The sequence below is a fragment of the Pan paniscus genome, chromosome X (genome assembly GCF_029289425.2).
Source record: "Pan paniscus chromosome X, NHGRI_mPanPan1-v2.0_pri, whole genome shotgun sequence".
Taxonomy (NCBI): Eukaryota; Metazoa; Chordata; class Mammalia; order Primates; family Hominidae; genus Pan; species Pan paniscus.
This window is the reverse complement of record NC_073272.2, coordinates 70418449-70439384: the sequence shown is the minus strand read 5'-3', so window position 1 is coordinate 70439384 and position 20936 is coordinate 70418449. Positions and strand designations below refer to the sequence as shown.

Genomic DNA, 20936 nt, shown 5'->3' with positions numbered 1-20936 from the left:
GGTGTTTAATTTTATTTGTGGCTATTGTAAATAGGATTACTTCTTTTATATCTTTTTCACATTGTTCACTCTTGGCTTATAGAAATGCTACTGATTTTTATATGTTGATTTTGTATCCTGCAACTTTACTGAACTTTTAAATCAGTTTTAATAGTTTTTTGGTGTAGTCTTTAGGTTTTTCCAAATGTGACATTATATCTTCTGCAAGCAAAGATAATTTGACATATTTTTTTCCAAAGTGGATGTTGGTCATTTCTTCTTTTCTGATTGCTTTAGCTAAGACTTCCAGTAGTATGTTGAATAATAGTGATGACAGTGGGCATCCTTGTTGTGTTCCAGATCTTAGAGGAAAGGCTTTCAGTTCTTCCCCATTCCTTATGATACTAGCTGTGGGTCTGTTATATATGGCTTTTATTATGTTAAGGTATGTTCCTTGTATCCCCAGTTTTTTTGAGGGTTTACATCATGAAGGGATGTTGGATTTTCTCAAATGCCTTTTCAGCATCAATTGAAATGATCATATGGTTTTTATCCTTCATTCTGTTGATATGATGTATCACATTGATTGATTTGTATATGTTGAACGATGTTTGCATCCCAAGGGTGGATCACACTTGGTCATGATGATCTTTTTAATATATTGGGCTTGTTGTTGTTGTTGTTGTTTTGAGACAAAGTCTTGCTCTGTCACCCAGGCTGGAGTGCTGGAGTGCAGTGGCATGATCTCCATTCACTGCAACCTCTGCTTCCTGAGTTCAAGTGATTCTCGTGCCTCAGCCACCCGAGTAGCTGGGATTACAGGCTTGTGCCACAACGCCCAGCTAATTTCTATGGTTTTAGTAGAGATGGGGTTTCACCATGTTGGCCAGGCTAGTCTCGAACTCCTGGCCTTAAGTGATTCGCCTGCCTCGGCCTCCCAAACTGCTGGGATTACAGGTGTGAGCCACCGCACTCGGCCATATATTGCTGAATTTGATTTGCTAATATTTTGTTGAGGATTTTTTGCATCAATATTCATCAGATATATTGGCCTGTAGTTTTCTTTTTTTGATGCATCTTTATCTGGTTGGTATCAGGGTAATACTGGCCTCGTAGAATGAGTTTGGATATATTCCCTCCTCCTCTATTTTTCAGAACAGTTTGAGTAGGATTAGTATTAGTTCTTTAAATATTTTATAGAATTCAGCAGTAAAGTCATTGGGTCCCCAGCTTTTCTTTACTGGGAGACTTTTTATTATAGCTTTGATCTCATTACTTGTTGTTGGTGTGTTCAGGTTTTGGATTTCTTTATGCTTCAAACTTGGTAGGTTGTTTGCTTCTAGAAATTTTTTCATTTCTTTAAATTTTTCAATTAATTGGCATATAGCTGTTCATAGTGGCCACTAATTATCCTTTGAATTTTTGTGGTATCAGTTGTGTCTCCTCTTTGATCTGTGATTTTAATATTTGTATCTTCTGTATTTTTTTCTTAGATAGTCTGGCTAAAGTTTTGTCAATTTTGTTTAACTTTTCAAAAAACCGCATTTTTGTTTCATTGATCTTATGTGTTATTTTCTTTATTTCAATTTTATTTATTTCTGCTCTGACCTGTATTATTTCTTTTCTTCTGCTAATTTTGGGTTTGGTTTGTTCTTGCTTTTCTAGTCCTTAAAGGTGTATTGTTAGGTTGTTTATTTGAAAATTTTCTTCTTTTTTGATGTAGGGAGTTATAGCTATAAACTTCCCTCTTAGCATTTCTTTTGCTGTATTCCATACATTTTGGTATGTGATGTTTCCATTATTTGTTTCCAGAAAATTTTCAGCTTTCTTCTTAATTTCTTCATTGACCCACGGTCACTCAGGAGCGTATTGTTTAATTTTCATGTATTTGTATAGTTTCCAAAATTCTTGTTGTTTTTGGTTTCTAATTTTATTCCATTGTGGTCAGAGATGCTTGGTATTATTTTGAATTTTTGCGTGTTTACAACTTGTTTTGTGACCTAACATTTGGTCTGTCTTTGAGAATGATCCATGTGCTGAGGAAAAGAATGTGTATTCTGCAGCTGTTGGATGAAATGTTCTGTAAATATCCATTAGATCCATATGTTCTATAGTGCAAATTAAGTCTGATGCTTCTTTTTTGATTATCTGTCTGGAAGATTTGTCCAATGCCGAAAGTGGGGTGTTGACATCTGCAGCTATTATTGTATGAAGTCTATGTTTCTCTTTATCTCTGATAATATTTGCTTTATATATCTGGGTGCTCCAGTGTTGGGTGCATATATATTTAAAATTGTTATATCCTCTTGTGGAATTGTTCCCTTTATCGTTATATAGTGACCTTCTTTGTCTCTTCTGATAGTTTTTGTCTTGACACCTATTTTGTGTGATATAAATATCAGCACTCCTGCTCTTTTTTGGTGTCCATTGGCATGAGATATTTCTGCCACCCACCACTATAACTATTTTTTTTAATTTTTTATTTTATTTCAATAGTTTTTTTTTTTTTCGAACAGGTAGTTTTTGGTTACATGAGCAAGTTCTTTAGTGTTTTTTCTGAGATTTTGGCATACCCGACACCTAAGCAGTGTACACTGTACCCAATATGTAATTTTTTTATCCCTAAGCCCCCTTCCATCTTCCTCCATCTGAGTCCCCAAAGTCCATCATATCATTCTTATGTTTTTGCATCCTCATAGTTTAACTCCCACTTATAAGTGAGAAGATACGAGATTTGGTTTTCCATTCCTGAGTCACTTCACTTAGAATAATGGCCTCCAAGTCCATCCAAGTTGCTGCAAAGGCCATTATTTTGTTCTGTTTTATGGCTGGGTAGTATTCTATGGTGTATATACATTTTCTTTATCCACTCGTTGGTTGATGGTCATTTAGGTTGGCTCCATATTTTTTGCTATTGTGAATTGTGCTGCTATAAAAATGTGTATGTGTTTTTTCGTATGATTTATTTTCCTTTGGGTATATACCCAGTAGTGGGATTGCTGGATCGAATGGTAGTTCTAATTTTAGATTTTTGTTTTGCTTTGTTTTTTGTTTTGAGACAAGGTCTGGCTCTGTCTTCCAGGCTGGAGTGCAGTGGCACGATCTTGGCTCACTGCAACCTGTGCCTCCCAGGCTCAAGCCATCCTCCCACCTCAGCCTCCTGAGTTGCTGGGAGTACAGGCACGCACCACCACACTTGGCTAATTTTTGTATTTTTTGTAGAGACGGGATTTTTCCACGTTGCTCAGGCTGGTCTCGGACTCCTGAGCTCAAGTGATCTGCCCCCTCAGCCTCCCAAAGTGCTGGGATTACAGGCATGAGCCATCATGCCTGGCCCTCATTTTAATTCTTTAAGGCAGCAGTCCCCAACCTTTTTGGCACCAGGGACCAGTTTCGTGGAAGACAGTTTTTCCATGGAGCGGCGGTGGGGGATTGGGGGTGGGGAATGGTTTCTGGATGAAACTCTTTCATCTCAGATCATTAAGTATTAGATCCTTATAAGGAGTGTGCAGCCTAGATCCCTTGCATGCGCAGTTCACAATAGGGTTCGTGCTCCTATGATAATCTAATGCTGCTGCTGATCTGCCAGAAGGTGGAGCTCAGGCAGGAATGCTCACTTGCCCGCCACTCATCTCCTGCTGTGCAGCCCGGTTCCTGCTGTAGGAGCTTCGACCCCCTGCTTTTAAACGTTTTTTTCCTGTTTATATCTTACTGTACTGTCTGTGTCTTGAAAAGTTGTTGTAGTTATTATTTTTGATTGGTTCGTTATTTAGTCTTTCTACTTAAGATAAAAGTAGTTTGGACATCACAGTTACAGTGTCATAATATTCTGTGTTTTTCTGTGTACTTATATTACCAGTGAGTTTTGTATCTTCAAGTGATTACTTACTGCTCACGAACATCCTTTTCTTTCTGATTGAAGTACTCTCTTCAGCATTTCTTGCAGGACAGGTCTGGTGTTCATGAAATTCCTCAGCTTTTGTTTGTCTGGGAAAGTTTTCATTTCTCCTTCATGTTTAAAGGATATTTTTGCTGGATATACTATTTTAGGGTAAAAGTTCTTTTCCTTCAACAGTTCAAATACATCATGCTACTGTCTCCTGGCCTGTAAGGTTTCCATTGAAAAGTCTGCTTGATGTATTGGAGCTCCATTGTATGTTGTTTTTTTCTTTTCTCTTACTGCTTTTAAGATCCTTTCTTTATCATTGGGCTTTAGGAGTTTGATTTTTAAATACTTGAGGTAGCGTTCTTTGGGTTAAATCTGGTGTTCTATAACTGCTTTGTATTTGGATATTGATATCTCCTTCTAGGTTTGGGAAGTTCTCTATTATTATCCCTTTGAATAAACTTTCTTTCTTTTTTTATTATACTTTAAGTTCTAGGGTACATGTGCACAACATGCAGGTTTGTTACATAGGTATACATATGCCATGTTGGTTTGCTGCACCCATCAACTAGTCATTTACATTAGGTATTTCTCTTAATGCTATTGTGTGATGTTCCCCACACTGTGTCCATGTGTTCTCATTGATCAACTCCCACTTATGAGTGAGAACATGCGGTGTTTGGTTTTCTGTCCTTGTGATAGTTTGCTGAGAATGATGGTTTCCAGCTTCATCCATGTCCCTACAAAGGACATGAACTCATCCTTTTTTATGGCTGCATAGTGTTCCATGGTGTATATGTGCCACATTTTCTTAATCCAGTCTATCATTGATGGACATTTGGGTTGGTTCCAAGTCTTTGCTATTGTAAATGGTGCCACAATAAACATATGTGTGCATGTGTCTTTATAGTAGCGTGATTTATAATCCTTTGGGTATATACCCACTAATGGGATGGCTGGGTCAAATGGTATTTCTAGTTCTAGATCCTTGAGGAATCGCCACACTGTCTTCCACAATGGTTGAACTAGTTTACACTCCTAGTAACAGTGTAAAAGCTTTCCTATTTCTCCATATCCTCTCCAGCATCTGTTGTTTCCTGACCTTTTAGTGATCACCATTCTAACTGGTGTGAGATGGCATCTCATTGTGGTTTCGATTTGCATTTCTCTGATGACCAGTGATGATGAGCATTTTTTCATATGTCTGTTCGCTGCATAAATGTTTTCTTTTGAGAAGTGTCTGTTCATATCCTTTGCCTACTTTTTCATGGGGTTGTTGCTGTTTTTCTTGTAAATTTGTTTAAGTTCTTTGTAGATTCTGGACATTAGCCCTTTGTCAGATGGGTAGATTGCAAAAATTTTCTCCCATTCTGTAGGTTGCCTGTTCACTCTGATGATAGTATCTTCTGCTGTGCAGAAGCTCTTTAGTTCAATTAGATCCCATTTGTCAATTTTTGCTTTTGTTGCCATTGCTTTTGGTGTTTTAGTCATGAAGTCTTTGCGCATGCCTATGTCCTGAATGGTATTGTCTAGGTTTTCTTCTAGGGTTTTTTATGGTTTTAGGTTTTACGTTTAAGTCTTTAATCCATCTTGAGTTAATTTTTCTATAAGCTATAAGGAAGGGATCCAGTTTCAGCTTTCTACATATGGCTAGCCAGTTTTCCCAGCACCATTTATTAAATAGGGAATCCTTTCCCCATTTCTTGTTTTTGTCAGGTTTGTCAAAGATCAGATGGTTGTAGATGTGTGGTGTCTGAAGCCTCTGTTCTGTTCCATTCGTCTATATCTCTGTTTTGGTACCAGTATCATGCTGTTTTGGTTACTGTGTCCTTGTAATATAGTTTGAAGTCAGGTAGCATGATGCCTGCAGCTTTGTTCTTTTTGCTTAGGATTGTCTTGGTAATGTGGGCTCTTTTTTGGTTCCATATAAACTTTAAAGTAGTTTTTTCCAATTCTGTGAAGAAAGTCATTGGTAGCTTGATGGGGATGGCATTGAATCTATAAATTACCTTGGCAGTATGGCTATTTTCATGATATTGATTATTCCTATCCATGAGCATGGAATGTTCTCCCATTTGTTTGTGTCCTCTTATATTTTGTTGAGCAGTGCTTTGTAGTTCTCCTTGAAGAGGTCCTTCACATCCCTTGTTAGTTGGATTCTTAGGTATTTTATTCTCTTTGTAGTAATTGTGAATGGGAGTTCACTCATGATTTGGCTCTCTGTTTGTCTGTACTTGGTGTATAAGAATGCTTGTGATTTTTGCACAATGATTTTATATCCTGAGACTTTGCTGAAGTTGTTTATCAGTTTAAGGAGATTTTGGGCTGAGAGGATGGGGTTTTCTAAATATACAATCATGTCATCTGCAAACAGCGACAATTTGACTTCCTCTTTTCCTAATTGAATACTCTTTATTTCTTTCTCTTGCCTGATTGTCCTGGCCAGAACTTCCAACATTATGTTGAATAGGAGTGGTGAGAGAGGGCATCCTTGTCTTGTGCCGGTTTTCAAAGGGAATGCTTCCAGTTTTTGCCCATTCAATATGATATTGGCTGTGGGTTCGTCATAAATAGCTCTTATTATTTTGAGATATGTTCCATCAATACCTAGTTTATTGAGAATTTTTAGCATGAAGGGCTGTTGAATTTTGTCAAAGGCCTTTTCTGCATTTATTGAGATAATCATATGGTTTTTGTTGTTGGTTCTGTTTATGTGATGGATTACATTTATTGATTTGCATGAACCAGCCTTGCATCCCAGGGGTGAAGCTGACTTGGTCCTGATTGATAAGCTTTTTGATGTGCTGCTGGATTTGGTTTGCCAGTATTTTATTGAGGATTTTCGCATCGATGTTCATCAGGGCTATTGGTCTAAAATTCTATTTTTTTGTTGTGTCCCTGCCAGGCTTTGGTGTCAGTATGATGTTGGCCTCATAAAATGAGTTAGGGAGGAGTCCCTCTTTTTCTATTGATTGGAATAGTTTCAGAAGGAATGGTACCAGCTCCTCTTTGTACCTCTGATAGAATTTGGCTGTGAGTCCGTCTGGTCCTGGACTTTTTTTGGTTGGTAGGCTATATTAATTATTGCCTCAATTTTGGAACCTGTTATTGGTCTATTCAGAAATTCAACTTCTTCCTGGTTTAGTCTTGGGAGGGTTTATGTGCCCAGGAATTTATCATTTCTTCTAGATTTTCTAGTATATTTGCGTAGAGGTGTTTATAGTATTCTCTGATGGTAGTTTGTATTTCTGTGGGATCAGTGGTGATGTCCCCTTTATCATTTTTTATTGTGTCTATTTGATTCTTCTTTCTTTTCTTCTTTATTAGTCTTGCTAGCAGTCTATCTATTTTGTTGATTTTCAAGAAACCAGCTCTTGGATTCATTGATTTTTTGAAGGGTTTTTTGTGTCTCTGTTTCCTTCAGTTCTGCTCTGATCTTAGTTATTTCTTGCCTTCTGCTAGCTTTTGAATTTGTTTGCACTTGCTTCTCTAGTTCTTTCAATTGTGATGTTAGGGTGTCAATTTTAGATCTTTCTTGCTTTTTCTTGTGGGCATTTAGTGCTATAAATTTCCCCCTTCACACTGCTTTAAATGTGTCCCAGAGATTCTGGTTTATTGTGTCTCTGTCTTATTGGTTTCAAAGAACATCTTTATTTCTGCCTTCATTTTGTTATTTACCCAGTAGTCATTCAGGAGCAGGTTGTTCAGTTTCCATGTAGTTGTGTGTTTTGAGTGAGTTTCTTCATCCTGAGTTCTAATTTGATTGCACTGTGGTCTGAGAGACTGTTGTGATTTCTTTTCTTTTGTGTTTGCTGAAGAGTGTTGTACTTCCAATGATGTGGTCAATTTTAGAATAAGTGCGATGTGGTGCTGAGAAGAATGTATATTCTGTTGATTTGGGGTGGAGAGTTCTGTAGATGTCCATTAGGCCCGTTTGGTCCAGAGCTGAGTTCAAGTCCTGGATATCCTTGTTAACTTTGTCATGTCGATCTGTCTAATATTGACTGTGGGTTGTTAAAGTCTCCCATTATTATTGTGTGGGAGTCTAAGTCTCTTTGTAGGTCTCTAAGGACTTGCTTTATGAATCTGGGTGCTGCTGTATTGGGTGCATATATATTTAGGATAGTTAGCTCTTCTTGTTGAACTGATTCTTTTACCATTATGTAATGGCCTTCTTTGTCTCTTTTGATCTTTGTTGGTTTGAAGTGTGTTTTATCAGAGACTAGGATTGCAACCCCTGCTTTTTTGTCTGCTTTCCATTTGCTTGGTAGATCTTCCTCCATCCCTTTATTTTGAGCCTGTGTTTGTCTCAGCACATGAGATGGGTCTCCTGAATACAGCACAATGATGGGTCTTGACTCTTTATCCAGTTTGCCAGTCTGTGTCTTTTAATTGGGGTATTCAGCTCATTTACATTTAAGGTTCATATTGTTATGAGTGAATTTGATCCTGTCATTATGATGTTAGCTGGTTATTTTGCCTGTTAATTGATGCAGTTTTTTCCTAGCATAGACGGTCTTTACAATTTGGCATGTTGTTGCAGTGGCTGGTACCAGTTGTTCCTTTCCATGTTTAGTGCTTCCTTCAGGAGCTCTTATAAGACAGGCCTGGTGGTGACAAAATGTCTTAGCATTTACTTGTCTGTAAAAGATTTTATTTCTCCTTCACTTATGAAGCTTAGTTTGGCTGGATATGAAATTCTGGGTTGAAAATTCTTCTCTTTAAAAATGTTGAATATTGGCTGTCACTGTCTTCTGGCTTATAGGGTTTGTGCTGAGAGATCCGCTGTTAGTCTGATGGGCTTCCCTTTGTGGGTAACCTGACCTTTCTTTCTGGCTGCCCTTAATGTTTTTTTCCTTCATTTCAACCTTGGTGAATCTGACAATTGTGTGTCTTGGGGTCGCTCTTCTCAACGAGTATCTTTGTGGTATTCTCTGTATTTCCTGAATTTGAATGTTGACCTGCCTTGCTAGGTTGGGGAAGGTCTCCTGGATAATATCCTGAAGAGTGTTTTCTAACTTGGATCCATTCTCCCCGTCAGTTTCAGGTACACCAATCAAACGTAGATTTGGTCTTTTCACATAGTCCCATATTTCTTGGAGAATTTGTCCGTTTCTTTTCACTCTTTTCTCTCCAACTTTGTTTTCTCACTTTATTTCATTAATTTGATCTTCAATCACTGTTATCGTTCCTTCCACTTGATTGAATCAGCTATCAAAGCTTGTGCATGTGTAATGAAGTTTTCGTGCTGTGGTTTTCAGCTCCATCAGGTCATTTAAGGTCTTCTCTACACTGTTTATTCTGGTTAGCCAGTTGTCTAACCTTTTTTCAAGGCTTTTAGCTTCCTTGCGATGGGTTAGAACATGCTCCTTTAGCTTGGAGAAATTTGTTATTACCAACCTTCTGAAGCCTACTTCTGTCAACTTGTTAAACTCTTTCTCCATCCAGTTTTGTTCCTTTACTGGTGAGAAGCTCCAATCCTTTGGAGGAGAAGAGGCACTCTGGTTTTTGGAATTTTCAGCTTTTCTGCTCTGGTTTCTCCCCATCTTTGTGGTTTTATCTACCTTTGGTCTTTGATGTTGGTGACCTACAGATGGGGTTTTGGTGTAGATGTCCTTTTTGTTGATGTTGGTGCTATTCCTTTCTGTTAGTTTTCCTTCTAACAGTCGAGCCCCTCAGCTGCAGGTCTGTTGGAGTTTGCTGGAGGTCCACTCCAGACCCTGTTTGCCTGGGATCACCAGTGGAGGCTGCAGAATAGCAAATATTGCTGCTTGATCCTTCCTCTGGAAGCTTTGTACCAGAGGGGCACCCACCTGTATGAGGTGTCTGTTAGCCCCTACTGGGAGGTGTCTCCCAGTCAGGCTACACAGGGGTCTGGGACCCACTTGAGGAGGCAGTCTGTCCGTTCTCTGAACCTGAACACCATGCTGGGAGAACCATTGCTCTCTTCAGAGCTGTCAGACAGGGACGTTTAGGTCTGCCAAAGCTATCTGCTGCCTTTTGTTCTGCTATGCCCTGCCCACAAAGGTGAAATCTACAGCAAGGCAGTAGGCCTTGCTGAGCTGCAGTGGGCTCCGCCCAGTTCGAGCTTCCTGGCCTCTTTGTTTTCACAGTGAGCACAAAACCGCCTACTCAAGCCTCAGCAATGGCGACACCCCTCCCCCCGCCAAGCTGCTGAGTCGCAGGTTGATCTTAGATGCTGCGCTAGCAGTGAGCAAGGCTCCTTGGGCATGGGACCCGCTGAGCCAAGCACGGGAGGGAACTTCCTGGTCTGCCGGTTGTGAAGACTTTAGGAAAAGCACAGTATTTGGGCAGGAGTATACCATTCCTCCAGGTACAGACTGTCATGGCTTCCCTTGGCTAGGAAAGGAAAGTCCCCAGACCCCTTGTGCTTCCTGGTTGAGGCGATGCACTGCCCTGCTTTGGTTCGCCCTCCGTGGGCTGCATCCACTGTCCAACCAGTCTCAATGAGATAAACCAGGTACCTCAGTTGGAAATGCAGAAATCACTCATCTTCTGCGTCAATCTTGCTGGGAGCTGCAGACCGGAGCTGTTTTTACTCAGCCATCTTGGAAGCCTCCCCACTTTGAATAAACTTTCTAATCTTATCTCTTTCTCTGCTTCTTCTTTAAGGCCAATGATACTTAGATTTGCCCTTTTGAGGCTATTTTCTAGATCTTGTAGGTCTGCTTCATTGTTTTTTATTCTTTTTTCTTTTGTCTCCTCTGACCGTATATTTTCAAATAGCCCATCTTCAAGCTCACTAATTCTTTCTTCTACTTGATCAATTCTGCTATTTAAAGATTCTGATGCAGTCTTGTTCATTATGCCAATTGCAGTTTACAACTCCAGAATTTCTGCACAACTCCAGAATTTCTGCTTTATTCTTTTAATTTCAAATAAATTTGTCTGTTAAAACTTAACAAAAACTTGTTAAGTTTATCTGATAAGATTCTGAATCCCTTCTCTGTGTTATCTTGCATTTCTTCGAGTTTCCTCAAAACAGCTATTTTCAATTCCCTGTCTGAAAGGTCACATGTCTCTGTTTCTCCAGGATTGGTTTCTGGTGCATTTTACTTGATGTGGCCATGTATTCCCGGATTGTCTTGATACGTGTAGATGTTCTTCAGTGTCTGGGCATTTTAGTGTTAGGTATTTATTTTAGACTTCACAGTCTTGGCTTGTTTGTATCCACCCTTCTTGGGAAGGCTTTCCCCATGTTCAGAAGGACTTGGGTGTTGTGATCTGAGCTATATCTGTTTTAGGGGGCATCCCAAGCCCACTAATGCTCTGGTTCTTGTAGACATATAGAGGTACTACCTTGATGGTCTTGGGCAAGATCTGGGAGAATTCTCTGGATTACCAAGCAGAGGCTCTTGTTTTCTTCCCTTACTTTCTCCTAAACAGAGTCTCTCTCTCTCTCTCTTTCTCTCTTTCTCTCTCTCTCTCTCTCTCTCCTGAGCTACCTGAAACTTGGGGTTTAGTGACACAAGCACTACCACTTTGACTGTGCTGGGTCATACTTGAAGCCAGCACAGCACTGGGTCTCACCCAAGGTTTGCTGTAACCACTCTCTACCTACCACCTATGTTTGCTCAAGACTGTGGGGCTCTATAGTCAGTAGGTGGCAAAGCCAGCCAGGCCTGTGTTCTTCCCTTCAGGGCAGTGAGTTCCCCCACACCACAGAAGAGTACAGAAGTGCCATTTGGGAGCCAGGGACTAGAGTTAGAAACCTTAGATATTTACCCGGTGCTCTATTATATTTTACTGTGACTGAGCTGTCAGTTAAACCACAAGATGCAATCCCTCCCACTCTTCCCTCCCCCTTTCCAAAGGCAGAGGAACCTCACCTTGTGGCAACTGCCATCCCAGGCCACAAGGAGTACTGCCTGACTACTGCTGACCACTGTTTCCTTAAGGCCCAAGGGCTCTTCAGTCAGCTTTTGGTGAATGCTGCCTGGTCTGGGACTCACCCTTCACAACACCCAGCTCCCTTCTCACTCACGGTCCAGAAATGCCATTCAAGAGCCAATCCTGGAATTGGGGACCCTAGGAGCTTGCTTGGTGCTCTACTTCCCTGTGGCTGAGCTGATACCTAAGATGCAAGACACAGTCCCCTTTACGTTTCCCTCTATTTTTCTGAAGCAGAAGGGCCTCTCCCTGAAGCCACCACAGCTGGGAATGTGCTGAGTCTCACCTGAAGTCAGCAAGTCTCAGGGTCTCACCCAAAGTCCTCGACGTAGGACCTGACTATCACTGCTGGTTATTCAGGGCCCAAGGGCTCTTTGGTTAGCAGATGATGAATGATTCTAGAACTAGGTCCTTTCCTTCAAGAGAGGGTTCTCTTCTGGCCCAGGGTTTGTGCAGAAATGTCTGGGAGCTAGGACCTGGAGAGGAGGCCTCACAACCCTGACCCTTGTCCTAGCCTGCTGTGGTTGAGCTGGTATTCGAAGTGCAAGACACAGTCCCCTTTATTTTTCCCCCTGTTTTTCTCAAGCAAAAGGAGTTTCGCCTCATATCCACCACAGCTAGTAATGCGCTGAATCTCACCTGAAGCCAGCCAGTCTGAGGCTCACTTAATGCCCTTGATGTAGTACCTGGGTGTCACTGTTGGTTATTCAGGGCCCAAGGACTCTTTGTTAGCAGGTGATGAATGATGCCAGAACTGGGTCCTTCCCTTCAAGGCAGTGGGTTCCCTGCTGGCCCAGGATTTGTTTAGAAATGTTCAGGAGCTAGGATCTGAAAGGGGGCCTCACAACCCTGACCCATGCCCTATCCTACTGTAGCTGAGCTGGTATCCAAGATGCAAGACAAAGTTCTCCCCACTCTTCGATTTTCTCTCCTTAAGTGGAAGGAAGGGGTCTCTTTTGGAGTCTTGTTGAGCTGTGCAGCCTGGGGTTAGGAGAGAGGTGATATCAGCACTCTCTAGCCACCCTGGCTGGTGTCTCAGTAGTTTGCACGCCCTCCCCGCCCCCCTCGCCGCCCACCCCCCACCCAAATTCCGGTGACTCTGGGCTTAGTTCAGCACTAGGACTCTCTTAGGAGTTGCAGTCTTTGTGGCCTAGGCTGCCTTTAAAGTTCATTTACCGACCCACAGTACTTCAGCCCACGGTGGCGGGGCTTGTGGGATCTCAAGGTCTGACTGCTAGGATCAGCAATTCCATTCTGACTCGGGCTGGTTTAAACACCCCCTCCATGGGCAGGCGTCAGCTGAGATTGGTCCTGCTTTTCTTTCTGCTATAATGGAGCAGCAGTGAGTTCAATGCCTCATAATTGTTGTGCTCTCCTTCCCCCAGCATACAGCAATGCTCTTTGCACCACCGCCACTGCCAGGGGATGGGAAAAGGGTGGCTTCTGCGATTCAAGACTGTTTTTCTACCTCTTTAGTGCCTCTTTTAGCAATATGAAGTTAAAACCAGGTACTGTGAGTTTCCACCTGATTTCTGGTTCTTAGGAAGGTGATTTTTTTGTGTAGATAGTTGTTAAATTGGTGTCTTTGCAGCAGGAGGGACGATTGGTGGAGCCTTCTATTCCATCATCTTGTTCCACCTCTGGAATTGCTGATCTTAGGTGAATATTTTATAGTATACTATTTTAATTTGTGTAACATTTTTTGGATTACGTTTTCTTGTCTTTTTCTTTTCTTTCTTTTTTTTTTTTTTTTTTTGAGGCAGAGTATCGCTCTGTCACCCAGGCTGGGATGCAGTGGTGCCATCTCGGCTCACTGCAATCTCCGCCCCCCGGGTTCAAGCAATTCTCTTGCCTCAGCCTCCCGAACAGCTGGGATTACAGGCCTGTGCCACCACGCCAGGCTAATTTTTGTATTTTTGGTAGAGAAGGGGTTTCTCCATGCTGGCCAGGCTGGTCTCCAACTCCTGACTTCAGGTGATAAAAGCTTTACTACTTCATAGCTTTATTCTCTTTTCTTTTTTGGTGATTATTATTATACTTACTATGTCTATATATGTTTAAAAACTCAAGTATGCATGGTTATAATTATTGCTTTGCAAAATCTTATGTATTTTAAAGATTAGACATAAAACAGAACACAAACATATTTATTGTGTTTTTAAATTTTCAACCTTCTTATAACTTTTGGTTCACTTCATTTCTTCTTTTAGATTTGAATTACCATCTGGGGTAATTTCCTTAATTTCTTTCCCACCCCATCTACTCCTTTGTGTTAATCGTTATCGAATATATTACAAATGTTATGCCCCAGTAATACACCTTAAGAATTTTTTTACACAGTTGCTTCTTAAATAAATTAAGAAAGGAAAGTAGAAGACATATATAATCATACTTTCTTTTATAATTACCTCCATAATTACTAGCACTATTTATTTTTTCATATGAATTCAAATTATTCTCTAGTGTCACTTGCTTTCAGCATGAAGAACCTCCTTTTGTATTTCTTATAAGACAGATTGGCTAACAAGAAATTCTCTCACTTTTTGCTTACCTGGGAATGTATTTATTTACTCTTAATTTTGAAAGATAGCTTTTCTAGATATAAGATTCTAATTTCACAGATTTTTTTTTCTTTTTTTTTTTATTATACTTTAAGTTTTAGGGTACAAGTGCACAGCATGCAGGTTAGTTACATATGTATACATGTGCCATGTTGGTGTGCTGCACACAGTAACTCGTCATTTAACATTACGTATATCTCCTAATGCTATACCTCCACCCTCCCTCCACCCCACAACAGGCCCCGGTGTGTGATGTTCCCCTTCCTGTGTCCACGTGTTCTCATTGTTCAATTCCCACCTATCAGTGAGAACATGTGGTGTTTGGTTTTTTGTCCTTGCGATAGTTTGCTGAGAATGATGGTTTCCAGCTTCATCCATGTCCCTACAAAGGACATGAACTCATCGTTTTTTATGGTTGCATAGTATTCCATGGTGTATATGTGCCACATTTTCTTAATCCAGTCTATCATTGTTGGACATTTGGATTGGTTCCATATCTTTGCTATTGTGAATAGTGCCGCAATAAACATAGGTGTGCATGTGTCTTTTTATAGCAGCATGGTTTATAATCCTTTGGGTATATACCCAGTAATGGGAGGGCTAGATCAAATGGTATTTCTAGTTCTAGATCCTTGAGGTATCGCCACGCTGTCTTCCACAATGGTTGAACTAGTTTACAGTCCCACCAACAGTATAAAAGTGTTCCTATTTCTCCACATCCTCTCCAGCACCTGTTGTGTCCTGACTTTTTTATATATATATATATATATATATATTTTTTTTATTATTATACTTTAAGTTTTAGGGTACATGTGCACATTGTGCAGGTTAGTTACATATGTATACATGTGCCATGCTGGTGCACTGCACCCACTAACTCGTCATCTAGCATTAGGTATATCTCCCAATGCTATCCCTCCCCCCTACCTCCACCCCACAGCAGTCCCCAGAGTGTGATATTCCCCATCCTGTGTCCATGTGATCTCATTGTTCAATTCCCACCTATGAGTGAGAATATGCGGTGTTTGGTTTTTTGTTCTTGCGATAGTTTACTGAGAATGATGATTTCCAATTTCATCCATGTCCCTACAAAGGACATGAACTCATCATTTTTTATGACTGCATAGTATTCCATGGTGTATATGTGCCACATTTTCTTAATCCAGTCTATCATTGTTGGACATTTGGGTTGGTTCCAAGTCTTTCCTATTGTGAATAGTGCCACAATAAACATACGTATGCATGTGTCTTTATAGCAGCATGATTTATAGTCCTTTGGCTATATACCCAGTAATGGGATGGCTGGGTCAAATGGTATTTCCAGTTCTAGATCCCTGAGGAATCGCCACACTGACTTCCACAATGGTTGAACTAGTTTACAGTCCTACCAACAGTGTAAAAGTGTTCCTATTTCTCCACATCCTCTCCAGCACCTGTTGTTTCCTGACTTTTTAATGATTGCCATTCTAACTGGTGTGAGATGGTATCTCATTGTGGTTTTGATTTGCATTTCTCTGATGGCCAGTGATGATGAGCATTTTTTCACGTATCTTTTGGCTGCATAAATGTCTTCTTTTGAGAAGTGTCTGTTCATGTCCTTTGCCCACTTTTTGATGGGGTTGTTTGTTTTTTTCTTGTAAATTTGCTTGAGTTCTTTGTAGATTCTGGATATTAGCCCTTTGTCAGATGAGTAGGTTGCGAAAATTTTCTCCCATTTTGTAGGTTGCCTGTTCACTCTGATGGTAGTTTCTTTTGCTGTGCAGAAGCTCTTTAGTTTAACTAGATCCCATTTGATACCAAAGCCAGGCAGAGACACAACAAAAAAAGAGAATTTTAGACCCATATCCTTGATGAACATTGATGCAAAAATCCTTGATAAAATACTGGCAAAACGAATCCAGCAGCACATCAAAAAGCTTATCCACCATGATCAAGTGGGCTTCATCCCTGGGATGCAAGGCTGGTTCAATATACTCAAATCAATAAATGTAATCCAGCATATAAACAGAGCCAAAGACAAAAACCACATGATTATCTCAATAGACGCAGAAAAAGCCTTTGACAAAATTCAACAACCCTTCATGCTAAAAACTCTCAATAAATTAGGTATTGATGGGACATATTTCAAAATAATAAGAGCTATCTATGACAAACCCACAGCCAATATCATACTGAATGGGCAAAAACTGGAAGCATTCCCTTTGAAAACTGGCACTAGACAGGGATGCCCTCTCTCACCACTCCTATTCAACATGGTGTTGGAAGTTCTGGCCAGGGCAATTAGGCAGGAGAAGGAAATAAAAGGTATTCAATTAGGAAAAGAGGAAATCAAATTGTCCCTGTTTGCAGACGACATGATTGTATATCTAGAAAACCCCATTGTGTCAGCCTAAAATCTCCTTAAGCTGATAAGCAACTTCAGCAAAGTCTCAGGATACAAAATCAATGTACAAAAATCACAAGCATTCTTATACACCAACAACAGACAAACAGAGAGCCAAATCATGAGTGAACTCCCATTCAAAATTGCTTCAAAGAGAATAAAATACCTAGGAATCCAACTTACAAGGGATGTGAAGGACCTCTTCAAGGAGAACTACAAACCACTGCTCAAGGAAATAAAAGAGGATACAAACAAATGGAAGAACATTCCATGCTCATGGGTAGGAAGAATCAATATCATGAAAATGGCCATACTGCCCAAGGTAATTTACAGATTCAATGCCATCCCCATCAAGCTACCAATGCCTTTCTTGACAGAATTGGAAAAAACTACTTTAAAGTTCATATGGAACCAAAAAAGAGCCCGCATTGCCAAGTCAATCCTAAGCCAAAAGAACAAAGCTGGAGGCATCACACTACCTGACTTCAAACTATACTACAGGGCTACAGTAACCAAAACAGCATGGTACTGGTACCAAAACAGAGATATAGATCTATGGAACAGAACAGAGCCCTCAGAGATAACGCAGCATATCTACAACTATCTGATCTTTGACAAACCTGACAAAAACAAGCAATGGGGAAAGGATTCCCTATTTAATAAATGGTGCTGGGAAAACTGGCTAGCCATATGTAGAAAGCTGAAACTGGATCCCTTCCTTACACCTTATACAAAAATCAATTCAAGATGGATTAAAGACTTAAATGTTCGACCTAAAACCATAAAAACCCTAGAAGAAAACCTAGGCATTACCATTCAGGACATAGGCATGGGCAAGGACGTCATGTCTAAAACACCAAAAGCAATGGCAACAAATTTCACAGATTTTTGAATACATCCTTTTTGCCTTCTTTACTCCATGAACTCTGAGGGGTGTCAGCTGTTAATCTTATTGTTACTCCCCTTTATGTGATGAGTCATTTTTCTCTTACTGTTTTCAAGATTTTCTCTTCATCTTTGATGTTCAATAATTTTCGCTCATCATGTGTCTGGATGTAGCTTTTTTAATGCTTATCCTGTTGAATTTCATTGAGCTTCTTGGATGTGTAGATTATTGTTTTTCATCAAATTTAGAGAGTTTTAAGACCATCATTTCTTTGAATATTTATTTGTCCTTTTCTTTCTTTTCTTCTGGTACTCCCATTGTGTATATGTTGGTGTGCTTAATGGTGTCTTACATTTTTCTGAGCCCATGTTCATTTTTCTTCATTTTTTTTTCTGTTTGTTCCTCAGATTTGTATCGTTTCTATTGCTCTTCAGGTTAGTTTATTGTTTCTTTTGCCTGCTCCAATCTGCTGAATTTTTCATTTCAGTTACTGTACTTTTCAACTCCAGAATTTCCATTTGTTTCTTTTTTAAAAAATAATAAGCATTAGGAGATATACCTAATGTAAATAACGAGTTAATGGGTGCAGCACACCAACATGGTACATGTATACATTTGTAACAAACCTGCAGGTTGTGCACATGTACCCTAGAAATTAAAGTATAATAAAAAATATATAAAAAAATAATTTCTATCTCTTAACTGATACACTCATATTCTCCATATGATGAGTCATTGTTATCAGACCTTCCTTTAATTTTTAAACACGATTTAAAAAAATTCTTTGGACGTAATTATAAAAGTTGCTTTGAAGTCTTTTTCTATTAAGTGCAACATTGGGGCCTCCTCAAAGGAAGTTTGTTTTGCTTGTTTTCTTCTGTGTAGGTCACACTTTTTAATTGTATGTCTTACAATGTTTTGTTAAACACTAGACATTTTGGAAAATATATTGTAGCAAGTCTAGATACTGTTTCTCCTCTTTCTGGGGCTTATTGTTTTTATTGTTTGTTTAGTCATTTATTTGTTCAGTCACTTGGCTGGACTAATTTGGTGGAATTTATTTTCCACACACTGTGTGGCCTCTAATATTCCTGCTCAGAATTTTTCCCCTTGTTTTTATCTTTTCATGACTTCTTATGGAGTCACCCCTGCATCCACATAGTTCACTTACTGGCTAAAGGTTGTGCTGAAGCTCACTTAGCCAGTTAGATTTTTTCATCCTTTCCTGGATGTATGTTTGTTTAGAGACTGCTTTTATAGTTCCGGGAGAGACTAATTCAGTTGGGGACTAATAGCTTGTAGATTCTTTATCTGCTCATACCCAAGAAAGCAGTCTTGAGCATATGCACAGTCTCCCAGATCCCTCAGTATGAGGTCGATTTGATTTTTAAGCTGGGTTCCCTGGATCTTAGCTTACCTTTCAGTTGGTGTTTGGTCAGACGATCTGCTTAAGCCCCTTGAGCCAATGAGGCTCAAGGTACTTTGCTGATAGATCTGTTTATGCCTTGGGTAATGCTTTTCAGTTTGCCCCAACACTTTCTCTGATTGTGCATGAGTGGGTGCAGAATGGCACATGTGCACAGTCTTCTGGACCCCTAGAGATAAGTGTGACCCCAGAGGTTTTCTTCTTGGCTGTTTCCCTGGTTCTCTGGTAACCTTCTGGTTGGTCTGCTGTTTCCCTTATTGCTACCATTATCATGGAGCTACCAGCTCCCTCTTAATTGCTCACTATCACTTAATTGCTCCATTGTTTTCAGCAGTGTCCTTAGACATGATCTTCTCCATGCTCTGTTTTAAATACATCATTCCCCTCAGGAAGAGATGCAGAGCTCTTCCTCTTTGCTTCTGTTCTTTCCTTCTGGTCAGAACCTCTGTGCCACACGACTAGAGCTGGGCTCATGGCATGCTTCTCTTGAAATGGCACCCCTACCATATTAGTAAATTAGTAAATTCTGGCGGTATGGTAGCCCTTGGTCTTCTTAGTGTGCCCTTTTGACATGAAACCTCTGCCTGATGAGCCAGCTGGAGTAAAGATGATCAGGATCTCAGTATTCTTGACCTGTCACATTTGGGGTAGAATCCTTACCCTAAGAGTGAGAGCTGAGTGGGCAAAGAAAAGCCAGTCCTCTCCATCGTACTTGCCCAGAACACTTCCATGACACAGGCCTGAGAATGGCAAGATAGTCTGGCAGCCTGCTCCTCCGCAGGTGAAACCATAGCCTAGGATTTTAGGAGCTGGCGGGAGAGGGAATTCCTATCTTCTTGGCTGCACCCATCTGGAGCAGCTTCCATCACATGGAGCCAGTATAGATGGGAGCAGTTTATAGTTCAAATGCCATAGACTCTCACTGGTTATACTGAGATTTAGTTTATTTTCATGAATAAATGTTTTCCCATTTTCTGTGTGCCCTTAGGACAATTTCAATTTTCAGAGACTAAGTGGTTGTTTTAATGAATTTTCCAGATGAGTGGTTGTTTCACTGGGGAGAGTGTCTAAAGAGCTCCTTATATCACCATTGCAGAAGTTCCACCCCTCACTGGTTATTTAAAAAACTGGAAGTATAAGGTTAATGTACTAAAGGAGACCTCTATGAAATAGGGCTTACAATGACTAAGCCAGCATTATATCTTTGTTAGCAATCTGAAAACTCAGTTTGGTAGTTCTGGGTCATTTATAGTTTATGTTTATTTATATTTATTTATTTATTTCGAGACACAGTTTCACTCTGTCGCCCAGGCTGGAGTGCAGTGGCACAGTATTGGCTCACTGCAACCTCCACCTCCTAGGTTTAAGCGATAATCATGCCTCAGTCTCCCAAGTAGCTGAGATTACAGGCATGTGCCATCACTCCGGCTAATTTTTGTATTATTAGTAGAGACGGGGTTTCACCATGTTGGCCAAGCTTGTCTCAAACTCCTGACCTCAAGTGATCCAACCGCCTCAGGATCCCAAAGTGCTGGAATTACAGGTGTGAGCCACTGTCATTGGCCTAGAGTTTTTTTTTTTTTTTAAGGAATATTTCAAAGTATTGTCTTCAAGTTAGTTCAGTTCACCAACATTTTATTGACATACTCCCTTGGAATACTAATTTTATGGTGAATAATCTTTGATTTGCTTTGTAGGTATTAGGTTTTGAAACCTTGAAACTAGTATTAATATATTATTTGTGGTTACTGGAATGTCCCATAGATAATATGGTTTGATAATTAAAGCAGAGAACTGAAAATCAAATTTCTCTGCTCCCCAACCCCTCACCCTCATTTTCGGTACCAATCTAGGAAATATCAGAAATAATTTTATTTCTATATTGGTTTAGTCAGCCGCAAAAT

The 20936-nt window shown here is 40.1% G+C and overlaps 1 protein-coding gene across 2 annotated transcripts in view; it reads left to right on the top strand.

Moving 5' to 3' along the window:
* TEX11 (testis expressed 11) overlaps positions 1–20936 on the top strand; it is a 380181-nt gene that overhangs the window by 146416 nt on the left and 212829 nt on the right. The window lies entirely within an intron of this gene.